At 50.8% G+C, this 16,714-nt stretch overlaps 1 pseudogene; it reads right to left on the reverse strand.

Annotated features, from left to right (window-relative positions):
- LOC112445813 (melanoma-associated antigen 10-like) overlaps positions 1-7,866 on the reverse strand; it is a 15,748-nt pseudogene extending 7,882 nt beyond the window's left edge.
- Between the last annotated feature and the right edge of the window lie 8,848 nt (positions 7,867-16,714).

Below are 16,714 nucleotides of genomic sequence, written 5' to 3' on the forward strand. Positions count from 1 at the left end.
TGGAGAAAGAGGAGCAGAGAGGAGCAAGGAGAGAGGAAGGAGCAGGAGAGAGGATGAGAGGAGCGAGAGAGCAGAAGGAGGAGAAAGAGGCAGAGGAGGAGAATGGGAGAAGATGAGGAGAGAAGGAGCAGGAGGAGGAAGAAAGGCAAAAGGAGGAGGAGAGAGGAAGAAAGAGCAGCAAGGAGAGAAAAGTTAGCAGAGGAGGAGAAAGTAGCCAGCAAGGAGGAGAAGAGGAGCAGGAGGGAGGCAGAGGAGGGAGAAGCAGCAAAGGAGAAAGAGGAGAAGGAAGGAGGAGGAGGCGAGGGAGAGAAGGGCACGAAAGGAGAGAGGAGGAGAGAGGAGCAGGAGGAGAAGGAATGCAGGAGGAGAGGACAGTAGGAGAGAGGAGCGAAAAGGAAGAGAGGAGAAAGAGAGAGGAGAGGAGCAGAGAGAGAAGAAGCAGAAGGAGGAGAGGAAGCAGGAGGAGGTAAGGGAGGGCAGGGGAGCAGGAGGAAGGAGGAAGAAATAAGCGGAGGAGAAGGGGAGGAGGCAGGAGAGAAGGATCATGCAGGAGGAGAAGGGAGCAGAGGAGGAGGAGCAGGAGGAGGAGAAAAGAGCAGCAGAAGGAGAAGGAGCCAGGAGGAGGCAAAGAAGGTATCAGCAGAGAAAGAGCAGGAAGGAGAAGAGAGAAGGAAGAGAAAGAGCAGAGGAGGAGAAGGAGCAGGAGGAGGAAGGAAAGAAGGATCAGCAAGGATGGGCAGGAGAGGGAAGGAGCAGGAGGAGGAGAAGGGGCAAGAAGGAGGAGAAGAGGAAGGAGATAAGGAGGAGGAAGTAGAGCAGGAGGAGGGAGAAAGGAGAAGAGGGAAGGAGGAAGGAAGAGGAGAGGATCAGCAGGAGAGGAAGGGAGAAGGAGGAGAAAGAGAGAGGAAAGAGAAGGAGGAGGAGGCAGGAGGAAGGAGAGCGAGGAGGAGAAAGAGGCGCGGAAGAGCAGTGAAGGAGGAGAAAGGAGCAGGGAAGCAGGAGGAGGAAGAACTCCTGCTCACTGCTCCTTTCTTCCTCGCTCCTCTGCTTCTTTCTCCTCCTCCTGCTCCTCCTGCTTCGTTCTCCTTTCTGCTCCTCTTTCTCCTCCTCCTCTCCTTCCTCTCCTCCTCCTGCTCCTCCTCTCCTCTTTCTCCTCCCTTCTGCTCCTGCTCCTTCTCCTCCTCCTCCTCCTCGCTCCTCTTTCTCCTCCTTCTGCTCCTTCTCCTCCTCCTGCTCCTTTCTTTCCTCCCTGCTTTTTTTTCCCCCTTTTTTTCCTCCCCTCCCCCTGCTCCTTTTCCTCCTGCCTTCCTCTTTCCCCCCCTTCTGCTTTTTCTCCTCCTCCTGCTCCTTCTCCCCTCCTGCTCCTTCCTCCTCCTGCTGATCCTTCTCCTCCTGCTCCTCCTCCCTCCTCTTTCTCCTCCTTCTGCTCCTTCTCCTCCTCCTGCTCCTTCTCCTTCCTTGCTGATCCTTCTTCTCCTCCTTTTTTCCTGCCCCTCCTGCTCCCCTCCTCCTGCCTCCTCTTTCTCCTCCTGCTCCTCTTTCTCCTCCTCCTGCTCCTTTCTCCTCCTGCTGCTCTCTTCCTCCTCCTGCCTCCTTCTCCTCCTTGCTCCTCTTTCTCCTCCTTCTGCCCTTCCTCCTCCTCTCTCCTCCTTCTCTCCTGCTGTTCCCTTCCCCCTCCTGCTCCTTCTCCTCCTGCTGCTCTTTCCTCCTCCTCCTGCTCCTTTCTCCTCCTGCTGCTCTTTCTCCTCCTCCTCCTCTTCTCCTTCTGCTCCTTGCTCCTCCTCCTCCTCCTTCTCTTCCTTGCTCCTCTTCTCCCTCCTTCTGCTCCTTCTCCTCCTCCTGCTCCCTCCTCCTCCTCCTTCTCTCCCTCCCTGCTCCTCTTTCTTCCTCCTTCGCCTCCTCTCCTCCTCCTCTCCTCTCCCTCCTTTTCCTTCCTTGCTCCTCTTCTCCTCCTTCTGCCTCCTCTCCTCCTCTCTGCTCCTTCTCCTCCTCCTGCTCCTTCTCCTCCTGCTGATCCTTCTTTTCCTTCTCCTTCCTGCTCCTTCTCCTTCCTGCTGCTCTTTCTCTCTCCTTCTGCTCTGGCTTCCTCTCGGCTCTTTCTCCTGCTGATACTTCTCCTTCTCCTGCTCCTTCTTCCTTCTGCTGTCTCTTTCTCCTCCTCCTGCTCCTCCTGCTTCCTTCTCCTCCTGCCTGCTCCTTCTCTTCTGCTCCTCCTCCTCCTCCTCTTTCTCCTCCTTCTGCTTCCTGCTCCACCTCTGCTCCTTTCCTCCTCCTCCCTCCTCCTGCTCTCTTCCCCTCCTTCTGGCTTCTTCTCCTCCTCCCTGCTCCTTCTCCTCCTGCTGCTCTTTCTCCTCCTGCTCCTTCTTCTCCTGCTCCTCTTTCTCCTCCTCCTGCTCCTTCTCCTCCTGCGGATCCTTCTCCTCCTGCTCCTCCTCCTCCTCCTCTTTCTCCTCCTTCTGCTCCTTCTCCTCCTCCTGCTCCTCCTCCTCCTTCTCCTCCTGCTCCTCTTTCTCCTCCTTCTGCTCCTTCTCCTCCTCCTCCTCCTTCTCCTCCTGCTCCTCTTTCTCCTCCTTCTGCTTCTTCTCCTCCTTCTGCTCCTTCTCCTCCTGCTGCTCTTTCTCCTCCTGCTCCTTCTCCTCCTGCTCCTCTTTCTCCTCCTCCTGCTCCTTCTCCTCCTGCGGATCCTTCTCCTCCTGCTCCTCCTCCTCCTCCTCTTTCTCCTCCTTCTGCTCCTTCTCCTCCTCCTGCTCCTCCTCCTCCTTCTCCTCCTGCTCCTCTTTCTCCTCCTTCTGCCCCTTCTCCTCCTGCTGCTCCTTCTCCTCCTCCTGCTCCTTCTCCTCCTGCTGATCCTTCTTTTCCTTTTCCTGCTCCTTCTCCTCCTGCTGCTCTTTCTCCTCCTTCTGCTCTGGCTCCTCCTGCTCTTTCTCCTGCTGATACTTCTTCTCCTTCTCCTGCTCCTTCTCCTTCTGCTGCTCTTTCTCCTCCTGCTGCTCCTTCTCTTCCTGCTTCTCCTCTTCCTCCTCTTTCTCCTCCCTTCTACTCCTTCTCCTCCTCCTGCTCCACCTCATGCTCCTTCTCCTCCTCCTCCTCCTGCTCCTCTTTCCCCTCCTTCTGCTTCTTCTCCTCCTCCTGCTCCTTCTCCTCCTGCTGCTCTTTCTCCTCCTGCTCCTTCTCCTCCTGCTCCTCTTTCTCCTCCTTCTGCTCCTCCTCCTCCTCCTGCTGATCCTTCTTCTCCTTCTCCTTCTGCTCCTTCTCCTCCTGCTCCTCTTTCTCCTCCTCCTGCTCTTTCTCCTCCTTATGCTCCTTTCCTCCACCTGCTCCTTCTCCTCCTCCTTCTCCTTCTCCTCCTGCTGATCCTTCTTCTCCTCCTCTTCCTGCTCCTTCTCCTCCTCCTGCTCTTTCTCTTCCTTCTCCTCCTCCTGCTCTTTCTCCTCCTGGTGATCCTTCTTCTCCTCCTCCTGCTCCTTCTCCTCCTGCTGCTCTTTCTCCTCCTCCTGCTTCTTCTCCTCCTCCTGCTCCTTCTCCTCCTGCTGATCCTTCTTCTCCTCCTCCTCCTGCTCCTTCTCCTCCTGTGGGTCCTTCTTCTCCTTCTGCCCCTTCTCCTCCTCCTGCTCCTTCTCCTCCTCCTGCTCTTTCTCCTCCTCCTGCTCTTTCTCCTGATGATCCTTCTTCTCCTGCTCCTGCTCCTTCTCCTGCTGCTGCTCTTTCTCCTCCTCCTGCTCCTCCTGCTCGTTCTCCTTCTGCTCCTCTTTCTCCTCCTCCTGCTCCTCTTTCTCCTCCTCCTGCTCCTTCTCCTCCTTCTGCTCCTTCTCCTCCTCCTGCTCCTTCTCCTCCTGCTGCTCTTTCTCCTCCTCCTGCTCCTCTTTCTGCTCCTTCTGCTCCTTCTCCTCCTCCTGCTCCTCTTTCTCCTCCTGCTCCTCTTTCTCCTCCTCCTGCTCCTTCTCCTCCTGCTGCTCTTTCTCCTCCTCCTGCTCCTTCTCCTCCTGCTCCTCTTTCTCCTCCTCCTGCCCCTTCTCCTCCTCCTGCTCCTTCTGCTCCTGCTTATCCTTCTCCTCCTCCTCCTCCTGCTCCTTCTCCTCCTGCTCCTTCTCCTGCTGATCCTTCTCCTCCTGCTCCTGCTCCTTCTCCTCCTGCTAATCCTTCTCCTCCTCCTCCTGCTCCTTCTCCTCCTGCTGATCCTTCTTCTCCTCCTTCTGCTCCTGCTCCCCCTCCTGCTCCTCTTTCTCCTCCTGCTCCTCTTTCTCCTCCTCCTGCTCCTTCTCCTCCTGCTCCTCTTTCTCCTCCTCCTGCTCCTTCTCCTCCTGCTCCTCCTCCTCCTCTTTCTCCTCCTTCTGCTCCTGCTCCTTCTCCTCCTCCTCCTCCTGCTCCTCTTTCTCCTCCTTCTGCTCCTTCTCCTCCTCCTGCTCCTTCTCCTCCTGCTGATCCTTCTCCACCTCCTCCTGCTCCTTTTCCTCCTGTTCCTCTTTCCCCTCCTTCTGCTTTTTCTCCTCCTCCTGCTCCTTCTCCTCCTGCTCCTCTTTCTCCTCCTCCTGCTCCTTCTCCTCCTGTGGATCCTTCTCCTCCTGCTCCTCCTCCTCCTCCTCTTTCTCCTCTTTCTGCTCCTTCTCCTCCTGCTCCTTCTCCTCCTGCTGATCCTTCTTCTCCTCCTTCTGCTCCTGCTCCCTTTCCTGCTCCTCTTTCTCCTCCTGCTCCTCTTTCTCCTCCTCCTGCTCCTTCTCCTCCTGCTGCTCTTTCTCCTCCTCCTGCTCCTTCTCCTCCTGCTCCTCTTTCTCCTCCTTCTGCCCCTTCTCCTCCTCCTGCCCCTTCTCCTCCTCCTGCTCCTTCTGCTCCTGCTGATCCTTCTCCTCCTCCTCCTCCTGCTCCTTCTCCTCCTGCTCCTTCTCCTGCTGATCCTTCTCCTCCTGCTCCTGCTCCTTCTCCTGCTGCTAATCCTTCTCCTCCTCCTCCTGCTCCTTCTCCTCCTCCTGATCCTTTTCTCCTCCTTCTGCTCCTGCTCCCCTCCTGCTCCTCTTTCTCCTCCTGCTCCTCTTTCTCTCCTCCTGCTCCTTCTCCTTCTGCTCCTCTTTCTCCTCCTCCTGCTCTTCTCTCCTCCTCCTCCTCCTCCTCTTTCTTCTCCTTCTGCTCTGCTCCTTCTCCTCCTCCTCCTTCCTGCTCCTCTTTCTCCTCCTTCTGCTCCTTCTCCTCCTCCTGCTCGTTCTCCTCCTGCTGATCCTTCTCCACCTCCTCCTGCTCCCTTTTCTCCTGTTCCTCTTTTCCCCTCCTTCTGCTTCTTCTCCTCCCTCTGCTCCTTCTTTCCTCCGCTCCTCTTTCTCCTCCTCCTGCTCCTTCTCCTCCTGTGGATCCTTCTCCTCCTGCTCCTCCTCCTCCTCCTCTTTCTCCTTTTCTGCTCCTTCCTCCTCCTCCTGCTCCTTCTCCTCCTGCTGATCCTTCTTCTCCTCCTTCTGCTCCTGCTCCCCCTCCTGCTCCTCTTTCTCCTCCTGCTCCTCTTTCTCCTCCTCCTGCTCCTTCTCCTCCTGCTGCTCTTTCTCCTCCTCCTGCTCCTTCTCCTCCTGCTCCTCTTTCTCCTCCTTCTGCCCCTTCTCCTGCTCCTGCTCCTTCTCCTCCTGCTGATCCTTCTCCTCCTCCTCCTGCTCCTTCTCCTCTTGCTGATCCTTCTTCTCCTCCTTCTCCTCCTGGCTCCCCCTCCTGGTCCTCTTTCTTCTCCTCCTCCTCCTTCTCCTCCTCCTGCTCTTTCTCCTCCCTCTCCTCCTGCTGCTCCTTCTCCTCCTGCTGATCCTTCTTCTCCTCCTCCTCCTGCTCCTTCTCCTCCTCCTGCTCTTTCTCCTCCTTCTCCTCCTCCTGCTCCTCTTGCTCCTTCTCCTCCTGCTCCTCTTTCTCCTTCTTCTGCTCCTCCTCCTCCTGCTCCATCTCTTCCTGCTGCTCTTTCTCTTCCTTCTGCTCCTTCTCCTCCTCCTGCTCCTTCTCCTGCTGATCCTTCTCCTCCTCCTCCTGCTCCTGCTGCTCTTTCTCCTCCTCCTGCTCCTCCTGCTCCTTCTCCTCCTCCTTCTTCTCCCTCTGCTCCTTCTCTTCCTCTTGCTCCTTCTCCTCCTCTTGCTCCTTCTCCTCCTGCTGCTGTTGTTCCTTCTCCTCCTGCTGTTCCTTCTTCTCCTCCTGCTTCTCCTCTGGTGTGCCCAATATCAGTGGAGAGGAAGGGTGGGGGGGAAGGAGAGGGGTAGGAGAAGGTGAAAGAGCAAGAAGAAATTGAGAAGGTCTCCTTCTTCTCCTCAGTTATGGAATCCTGAACCATCAGCAAGTCTTGTATTTCACTTAGGGTATGAAACCCTGGCTCAAATGTGAGGCGTAGACACTTTGGAAAGTAAGGCATGATAAGTCTTGTTGAAGGGAGTAGGTGGAAGTGTTAGCAGGATGGTAGGAGATGGGATCCCACGGGCCTGAAAGAGAGAGAAAGTGGGTTAGCAACCTCATCAGAGAAATGTACCCTTGGCAGCTCTGACAAAGGCTGACTTACAGATCTCCTCTTTAGGGAGTTCTCTAGGGCCTCACAGGGCTCCTGTCTCCCTGGACAGTTTTTCCCTGGGAACCTATAAGAGGATGTTAGAAAGCTCCTCAGAGTGCAGCCAACCAGCACAGCCCAAGGCTTCCAGGGATGACTATGGCAGGTGGGGTCAGGAACTGTGAGATCCCTTCTGTTCTGGAATAGGTGGGGTCCTTGGTAGACATTCAGAGTATCCACCTCACCTTGACTTCCAAGCACTGCCTGGGCTCTGCTGACCTGAGGACATGTGCCTCACACCAAGGCCCTTACCTCATAGTTCCTGGAGCCTCTGACAGGTGAGGAGGGGTTGAGTTCTGTGAGGTCATTACTGTTCTGGAGTGGATGATTCCCTCCATGCTAAGGTTCTTACCTTTGCTCTAACAAGGCTTGTGCCCCCTCTTTCCCTGCCTGCACTAGCTTAAGACAAGAGCTTACATTCCTGAGACAGATGAGAAGTGAAGGGGCAACACTTTCGGCCACACCTGCCCAGGGCCTCCCAGAGTGACAGCAGGAGCTGAACGAAGTTTGTGGGTTCCCCCTCTCTCCTAGCTGAGGGTTACCCTCATTCCTCACACTGCTGGTTGGTTCTGGGACTCCCTCTGCTGTCCTGAGTCTGGCCCCTTCAGAACAAGCCCTCACCTGCCTGAGACCACCAAGAAGGAAGTAAGGGTACACCATCTGACCACTGTGCCCAGGGCCCCCCAGGGCTGACCACAGGGGCAGGGCAGAGCTGGGTATGCCTTGGGTCCTCAGGTGAGGGTGTGCCCTCAGTCCTCATTCAGGGTCCCTACCTTAAACTCTGGCAGAATCCAGGACTCTTCCCTCTGCTGAGCTGATGTAGCTTCCCCACAGACTGCCACTTCCTCAGAATGAGGACTTCACCTTCCTGAAAAACCCATGGACAAAAATGAGGCACTACATCTTACCACCCTTGCTAGGTCCTTCCAGTGCTAAAAGCAAGTGCTGGGCCCCATGTGTCCTCTGGTAGGGCTATCTTCAGTCTTCCCTCATGGTATCCATTTTTACCTCGACAGGGCCTAGACCACCCCCTGCTGACTGGACATTACTGCCTCAGACCATGACCTCACCTTTCTGAGACAATTTTCTCACCCTTGGATAAAGTGGGGGCATATCATATACAACCAACCCTGCCTGAATCCTTCCAGGCCTGAAGACAAGAGATAGCTAGACTCCATGGGGTCTCTTCATTCTGGGATTGAAAGTGCCTTTGGTCCTCACCAAGTGTCCTTACCTTGACTCTGGTAGAGTCTGGGACTTTTCCCTCTTCTGATCTGATGTGACTCCTTCAGCTGACCTGTCTTCTCATTCATACCAAGGCCTTCACCTCAAGGCCTAAACACCCTCAAGACAAAAGTAAAGAGACATTACATCCAACCACCTCTGGTTGGGGGTCTCCCATGGCTGGCAGCAGGGGCTGGGCTTCCTCTTCTGAGATAGGTAATTCTCTCTGTCTTCCCTCAATGTACTCTTTACTCCTGGAGGGCCTTGCCCAATTTAGGTGGTGACCTAAAATCATCCTTCTCAGACCAAGGTTTTATCTCCCAGGGACAGCTCCACATACCCCTTGCAGGGAGTGAGGGTACACCACATCTGACCATTACTGCCTAGATCCTTCCAGGGTGGATAGTGGGGACAGTGTGGAGTTTCTGTGTGACCCCTTCTGTCTGTGTTAAGGAGTAACTTTAGTCCCCTCCTTCAAGACCTTTATCTTACCTTGACTCCTCAGATTCTGGAACTGCCCCTTTGGCTGATGTCATCAGCTCAGACCAAAGTGTTCATCTCCCTGGGACACCCCATACAAAGTAAAAAGACACAAAGTCCAACCACCCCTGCCTGGGGTCTGTTCTGGCATAGGGGATGTACTCAATCCTCACTCAAAGTATTCATCTGTACCCCTGGCAAGGCTTGTCCTACCCTCCGCTGACCTGAAGTTTTCTGCTCCAACCCAGACCTCACCTCCCTGAGACACTCTATCCCCTGAACTCCTGGTAGAGTTTGTGGCACAAGTGAGAGTTCCTCCCCTCTGTTTACCTCTACTTGGATCCTCCCAGGGCTGAGACTCTGTGGCATCCTTCTTTTCAGGGAAGGGGGGTTTTCAGGACTCTCAATGGCCCTTACCTTGATTCCTGACCGAGCCTGAAACTCCTCCCTGTTCTGATGTCTCCCCTTCAAAGGGATGCCCTCACCTCTCTGAGACCCCCATTCCCCAGCAAAAGTTAGGAAATGCCACATCTGTCCAACCCTGCCTGTGGTCTCCTGGGGCTGACAAGAGGAACAGCTGGGCTGGGGCCCTTTCTCTTTAAGACAGATATTTTCAGGGCAAGGCCCAATCTACCTGGTGAGGGAGGTCCTCTCCATCCTCCCTCACAGTTCTCTCTGTTATCCAGAGGTCTACCCCTCAGAAAAAGTCTCACCTCCCTGAGACTCCCAGAGTGGAAGTCAATAAAGCCACATTTGGCATCCCTGCTACATGGCCTCACAGGGCTGACAGCAGGGGCAGGTTTCTGGGAGACCCCTCTTCATAGGTTGGGAGGTCCTGTAGATTTTCCCTCAGAGTACTTATCTTGATGCCTGACAGCATGTGGCTCTCCTCCCTCTGCTGAACTCAGGCACATCTACCAGACCCAGGTCTTCCATCCTGGGAAGCCCCCAGAAAAAAAGTAGTCAGGGCCCAAATCCAGTAAGCATCCTTGGCTCTCCTGTGTTAATGGCAAGGGCAGAGAACTGCTGGGTCCAATGTGTTCTGGTGTAGGGGGTGCCCTCAGTCTTATATCTGACCCTGGGGAAGGCCTGCAATTTCTCTCTCTACCAAACTGTCCCTGCTCCTTCAGACTTGGTCCTCACTCCCTTGAGAACAACCAGAGAAACGTTAAGAGAGGCCACACCCTCCCTCCCCCCACCCCCCACCCTTTCCCATTCCACTCCCCTCCCCACCCCTCCGCCCAGCACCTCTGAGGGCTGACAGTAGGGGCTGACCAGCATATCTTCTGCCAGCAGGGAGCTCTGGCCCCGCTTATGATATTCCCACCACCCCGCAGGCAAAGGCCTCTCTCCCCAGAGACCAGCCCCACCACGTCCTGAGGGAGCGAGGGCCACCACTCCCGAGCCCCGCGGCCGAGTCCTCCAGGTGACTGGGGCAGCGGAGCGGAATTGGTGGGGCTCCTCGGCTGCGGAAGGTGCCCCCAACCCCGAGTTTCACATTCACGCCCCACAGGCCCGCCTCCCCTGCTTCTCTTGACCTGAGGCCGTTCCCTCACCCTGCACCCACCATCGCCATGAGGAGCCAGACAGAAGTCAGAAGACAAAGAGGGGCGCAGCGCCCCCTAGCTCCCCTCAGGTCGCCTCAGGGCTGAGAGCAGGCGGGGAGGGCGTCATGGGCCTCTGGGTCCCAGGACCCAGAGTGGAGAGGGAGCCTTCCTCTGCATTCTCACCTCCACGTCTCCCACCCTGAGTCCTCCACCGACGCCTCAGAGTGCCCCAGTCCCCTGGGTGCAAGTCAGGACACATCACATTCGGGACCCCTGCCTGAGACCTCCTGGGAAGGATGGCCGAGGCATAGCATGCCAGAGGGTCCCGTCCACGGGGGCTAAGGAGGCTGCTCTCCCCTGCTCTGGGTCCTCGCCTCAAAGGCCAGTAGGGCCTGGGCTCATTCCTTGGTGCCCCAAGTCCAGCCTCCTCTAACAAGCCTCACCACATGTCCAGGAAGCCTACTGTGGGTTCTCAAAGCTGAAAGCAAGCACACGGTGGGGCTCCCTCCACCTGACCTGCAGTGGGCTTCTCCCACTTCTGGGTCCTCACCTGATAGACAACAGCTGGACTCCTTCTTCCCCGGCCTCTCAGAGAAGCCTCGTGTCCCTCAGACTCCAGAAGAAATGGTCCGGACACACCACCTCTAGGAGTCCTATGTATGGTCTCCCAGGGATGACTGCAGGGCTAAGGCGGGGCCAGGTTTCCCCGCCCCATCCACGGGGTGGATTTTCGGCTCTACCTGTCAGACACAGCCAGCGTTCCCACTCATTCTGTCAGGCAAGGCTGGATTTCCAGCTCTACCTTATAAGACGCAACCAGGGTTCGTTTCATGGCTATCTGTGCGGCAGGGTGGGGTTTCCAGCTTTACTATGAGAAGTAGCCAGGTTTCTCCACCCCATCTGTAAGGCGAAGCCAGGGTTCCCACTCTTTCTGAGAGGCAGGGCCGGATTTGCACCTCTACCTTAGGAGACATGGCCAGGTTTCTCTGTCCCATCTGTGAGACACAGCCAGGGTTCCCGCTCTTTCTGCGGGGCAGGGCCCAGTTTCATGGCGCTGTCTGTGTGGCAGGGCAGGATTTCCAGCTCTACTAGGAGACGTGGCCGGGTTTCCTTGCCCCATCTATGAGGCAGAGCCAGGGTTCCTACTCTTTCTGCAGGGCACTGACAGGATTCCAGCTCTGGTGTGGAAAAGCCATGCAGTCCTAGCTCAGAGTCCTCACCTTGACTCTGGGCTCTGCCTGGGCTGCTTCCCTCACGATCTCCAGAACAAGCCCCTACTCCTTGAGAACATCAAGGCATGCGTGACAGGGCTATGGAAGGTTGACAGCAGAGGCAGGGCAAGCTACTGGCTCGCCCTGAGATTGCAGGCATACCCTCAGACTTGTCCAAAATAGTATTTATATTTACTCCTGACAAGGCTTGTATGCCCTCCTTTTTGCTGACCTGATAATGCATCCTTTGGTCCAAAGTCGCCATTTCCCTAAGCACCTCTCCAAAGAGGGCATGGGGGAGGGGCACTCTATCTGACTGGACTACTCAGGACATCCCATGCTGACTATATGGGCAGCTTTTTGTGGGTCTCCCGCTGTCTGGGAAGGGGCTCAACACAGTCCTTCCTCAAGATCTTCCTCTGGATGCCTGGCAAGGCCTGGGTCCCCTCCCTTCTCCTGACATGAAACAGGGTTCCTCAGAGCAAGGTCCTCAACTGTTTCTGATGCCTTAGTGAGAAGTCAGGGAACCCCACACCCAGCCATCATGCTTTAGGACCTCCTAGAGTTGAAAGCTGGAAAATCCCATGGACGGAGGAGCCTGGTGGGCTGCAGTCCATGGGGTCGCTAAGAGTCAGACACGACTGAGCGACTTCACTTTCACTTTTCACTTTCATGCATTGGAGAAGGAAATGGCAACCCACTGGAGTTCTTGCCTGGAGAATCCCAGGGACGGGGGAGCCTGGTGGGCTGCCGTCTATGGGGTCGCACAGAGTCGGACACGACTGAAGTGACTTAGCAGTAGCAGTAGCAGAGTTGAAAGTAAATAAAGGGCTGGATTCTGTAGTACCTCCTCTGTCTGGCGCAGGCTTCTAATTGCTCCTCCCTCATGGTCCTCACCTTGATGTCTGTTGGTGACTGGATGACGACAGTGTTACCTGTCTTTCCCTTCTGACCACATCCAGTGACCACACCCTGCGGTTTCCCAGGGCTGACCACAGAAAGAGGGCAGGGCTAGGGCCCAGTTCTTCAGACCCTCAAATCCTCTTTTAAGTCCTCACCTTGACAACTAGCAAGATCTAGGCTCCTCCCCTTGCTGACCTATGTCTGCCACCTCCAGACCAAGGCCTCTACCCTCCTGAGACCCTCCAAGCTGGAAATGAAGGGGGCTGCTCAGCCTGAGATCTATGCCTGAAGTCTCCAAGGACTGACATCAGCAGTGAAGCAGGATTCTGTGGGGTACCCTCTGTTCTGGTATGGGTGCACCCCTCAGTCCTCTCTGAGAGTCCTCATCTTGTACCCTGGGTTCAACTAAATACAAAATGGGAAATTATCCCTTCCTGCCATCTCTGGCCATTTGCTCAGGTGCATCTCCTACAGAGAATGGTTTTAGGTTCCAGGCTAGATGCTGTGTAAGAGAGTAGCAGCATCCATGAGAGAGATGAAGCCCAACTTCCTAAGGGGGCTCTTCACTAGCCAGACTTAGATTTCAGAAACTTTTGTTCTAAAAAATGTATTTTCTACATGGAAGAAGCTGAACAGTTGTGATTATGGGATATCCTGCCTCCTTTGAGCTTATCTAACTCTGCATTGTCCAATGAAGTAATTTTCTTTTATGTAACCCTCATTCTTAGAAATATATTGTACATTGTGTATCTCTACCAAATATATATGTAGAATATATGTGTGTGTGTTTGTGTGTATTTCATGAATATCTACCCTTACTGTGGGTGATTCATTGTGATACTCACTATTCTATTTTTAGTACATTTTTTATAGTCTGCTAAAATAGTACATTTTTTTTTAAAAAAAGACCAGTCTTTACCCACTAAAGGGGTTTCAACTGATTATTAGCAGACTCAAGTCATACTGGGTAAATCAACTCATTTTTCCTGCTGTCCTGCTGTCCTCAAGGATACTGGCATCTGGGGTCTGAGGTGCAGCCTCAGATTACTATATTGAAGTAGGAACAGAAGCTTTTAAACTTTACTCCTCCCTATACTGTCATCTTCCTTCTATTATAATCTATAAACTCTCTCCAACCTCTCTTAGGCCCAGGACTTCCTCATCCCAAACACAAGTTCAACACAGTCCTCAGTCTTCCCCAGGGGTTTCTCATGTTTTGTTGCTTAGATTTTATTATGTACAGTTGTGAGATTTCTTTTTATTCTACCTTCTATGGTTTTCCAGGCTTGATTTTGGGAGAACACAACGGGCCAAGTTTGATTGTCATCTTTGCAGCTACAAGTAAGGCATGAAATCTGTAAATGAGAATTGACATCTTTACAATGATGTATATCCCATCAGTAAGTATGATATACTGCCCCATTTATCTGAGACTTACTTTACCTGAATTTATCAGTAAACTTTTATAGTTGCCTCAATAAAGATCTAAAGTGTTTTTGTGATGATTCTTTTAAGGAACTTTTTGGATTTTATTGCTGTTGTGAATGGGATATTTTCGATTACATGTTCTAATCAGTTACTGCTTTTATGTGACAGGCCTCTGGCTTTTGCTATAGTGAATTTATACTTTCTGAGGTTTCTTGTTTATTTGAATATTCAACATGCTTATTCTTTAGAATTTTCTACACAGGTAATATCACCAAATAGTATAACTTTCTTTTCAATATTCATACCTCTTATTTATTTTGATATCCACAGTTCTGACTTTGTGTTCCAGTATCATTTTAAATGATAAAGATGATAGCATGTATCTATTTATTTTCCCTGACTTTAATGGAAATGCTTCTACTATTTCACATTAAAGCATGTTTGTTGTAGATCTGGGGGGATGGAAGCTCCCTTAACCTTAGTTTGCTAAAAGAATTCCTATGAACTAGTATTGAAATTTTCTAAGATTTTTTTAAATGTACCCATTGAAGAAATGAAATGGTTTTCTTTTGTTATGGGCTGAATTGTGTACTCCAGAATTCATACATTGAAGTCCTGCTGCTGCTGCTGCTGCTAAGTCGCTTCAGTCATGTCCGATTCTGTGCGACCCCAGAGATGACAGCCCTAAACCTCAGCAATTCAGAAGGTGACTGAATTTGGAGACAGGGCCTTTAAAGAGATAACTGAGGTAAAATGAGGTCATAAGGATGGGGCCTAATCCAATATGACTGGAGTTCTTATAAGAAGAAGGGATGGGGAAACAGATACACATAAAGATCATATGAAGACAGAAAGAGAAGACAGTCATCTACAAGCCGAAGAAAGTGACTTCAGGAGAAACCAATCCTGCCAACATATGGATTGTAGACTTGTAGCCTCCGGAATTATAAGGAAATAAATTTCTATTGTTTAAGCCACCTGGTCTCTGGTATTTTTGTATGGCAGTCCTAGTAAACTAACACATTCCTTTAATGTGTTAATGTAGGGAATTATAATTGAAAGTATTTCCTAATGTTAAATCACGTTTTTATTTCTCAGACACTATCCCTTTGTTCATTTAATTCACTGCTGTGCTGAAAATGCTATTAATCTATTTAAGGTATTTACTGCCATGTGAGTGAGTTTGGCTCAAATGTTATTTTCATGGGGAGTCCTCATCTCGTTTTTGAATTAAGGAGAGCTAGCCTGGGAAAAATGGTTGGAAAACTGCCCACCATTTTATATGCTTTAGAAGAGATTACATGACATGGTGATTTGGCTCTCTCTGACCATTTGATAAAATCAGCCTTCAAACTGCTTGTTCTGGAACATATAAGGATGGCTTAAACTTTGAAAATAGTTTCAGTTTTTATTGTTCAGTTGGAAGTTTCTATTTATTTTTTTTTCCTTTTTTTAATTATTATTATTATTTTTTTTTTACTTTACAATATTGTATTGGTTTTGCCATACATCAACCTGCATCTACCACGGGTGTACACGTGTTCCCCATCCTGAATCCCCCTCCCACCTCCCTCCCCATACCATCCCTCTGGGTCATCCCAGTGCACCAGCCCCAAGCTTCCTGTATCCTGCATCGAACCTGGACTGGCAATTTGTTTCTTATATGATATTATACATGTTTTAATGTCATTCTCCCAAATCATACCCCCCCGCCACACAGAGTCCAAAAGACTGTTCTATACATCTGTGTCTCTTTTGCTGTCTCACATACAGGGTTGTCGTTACCATCTTTCTAAATTCCATATATATGCGTTAGTATACTGTATTGGAAGTTTCTATTTCTTTATGAGGCGATTTGATCTTTCTTTCCCTAAAAAGTTGTTGCTTTCACTTAGGATTTCATATTTAATGACATGATATTTATAATAAAAATTTTATTACAGAAATCCTAAAACATACACAACAGTAAAGAGAATAGTATAATGAACCCAATATACCTGATACTCAGAATCAACAATCATTAATGCATGGCCAACATGGTTTTAATTATATATACCTCCATCTACTACCACCACCAATCTTTGCTTCTTGAATAATGTAAAACAAATTTAAGATATTATACTGTTTCATCTCTAAATATTTCAGTATGCATTTTAAAAGATAATGATCATAAAATATGAACTCAATGCAATTATAAACCCTAAAATTTTCTATTTATATATATATTTCTTAATTGGTTTCCTTCAAATTGGTGCCCAAATATGATCTATACATTGCTATTGCTTATTATGTCCCCTAAGTTATTTTTAATCTACAGGTTTCCCCTCACACACATAACATTTTTCCATTGCAATTAATTTTTGTTATTTAATGAAACACATACATATGTCTTGTGTTCTATCCTGTTTCCCATAGTCTGGATTTTGTGGATTGCAACACTTTAGTGTCTTTTAACATGTTCTTCAGCCTTCTGTACTTCTTTTCATTGCTAGTTAGAGGTAGAGACTTAATCAGATTTTTTTTGTTATTTTCTTTTGTTTTCCAAGACTACTCCATAGGTGATGCTGTGTACTTCCAATGGTGGTTTAGTCACCAAGTCATGTCTGACTCTTTGTGACCCCATGGACTATAGCCTGCCAGGCTCCCTGTCCATGGGATTTTCCAGACAAGAATACTGGAGTGGGTTGCCATTTCCTTCCCAGGGGATCTTCCCCACCCAGGGATCAAACCTGGGTCTCCTGCATTGCAGGTGAATTCTTTGCCAAGTGAGCTACCAGGAAAGCCCAAGTACTTCCAAGAGGAGGGTACATAATGTCTGGTTATCTCTCTTTGTGCTGATGCTGGCAGTCACTGATGACAATTATCCATTAATCCCTTAGGGCTTGAAGAATGATAATTTCTTATTTGCTCATTTCATTTTAATTTATTAGCTGAAATACCCCTATACTGTATGTATAAATTATTCTTTGTCCATCATTTGTTTATCCTGAGGGAAAGGTGTAATATTTGCTGTGTTCTCTTATAACATTTAAATCTCTTCTGCATCAATATTTTGTATAATTTTATTTAAGTTATATTGTTTATTTCTGATTTTATATTCAGTTCAGTTCAGTCACTCAGTCATGTCCGACTCTTTGCGACCCCATGAACCACAGCACGCCAGGCCATCACCAACTCCCGGAGTCCACCCAAACCCACGTCCATTGTGTCGATGATGCCATCGAACCATCTCATCCTCTGTCGTCCCCTTCTCCTCCTGCCCTCAATCTTTCCCAGCATCAGGGTCTTTTCCAATGAGTCAGCTCTCCACATTAGGTGGCCAAAGTATTGGAGTTTCAGCTTCAACATCAGTCCTACCAATGAACACC

Source organism: Bos taurus, unplaced genomic scaffold, assembly GCF_002263795.3.
Source record: "Bos taurus isolate L1 Dominette 01449 registration number 42190680 breed Hereford unplaced genomic scaffold, ARS-UCD2.0 Super-Scaffold_1723_ScbfJmS_2085, whole genome shotgun sequence".
NCBI classification, from domain to species: Eukaryota; Metazoa; Chordata; class Mammalia; order Artiodactyla; family Bovidae; genus Bos; species Bos taurus.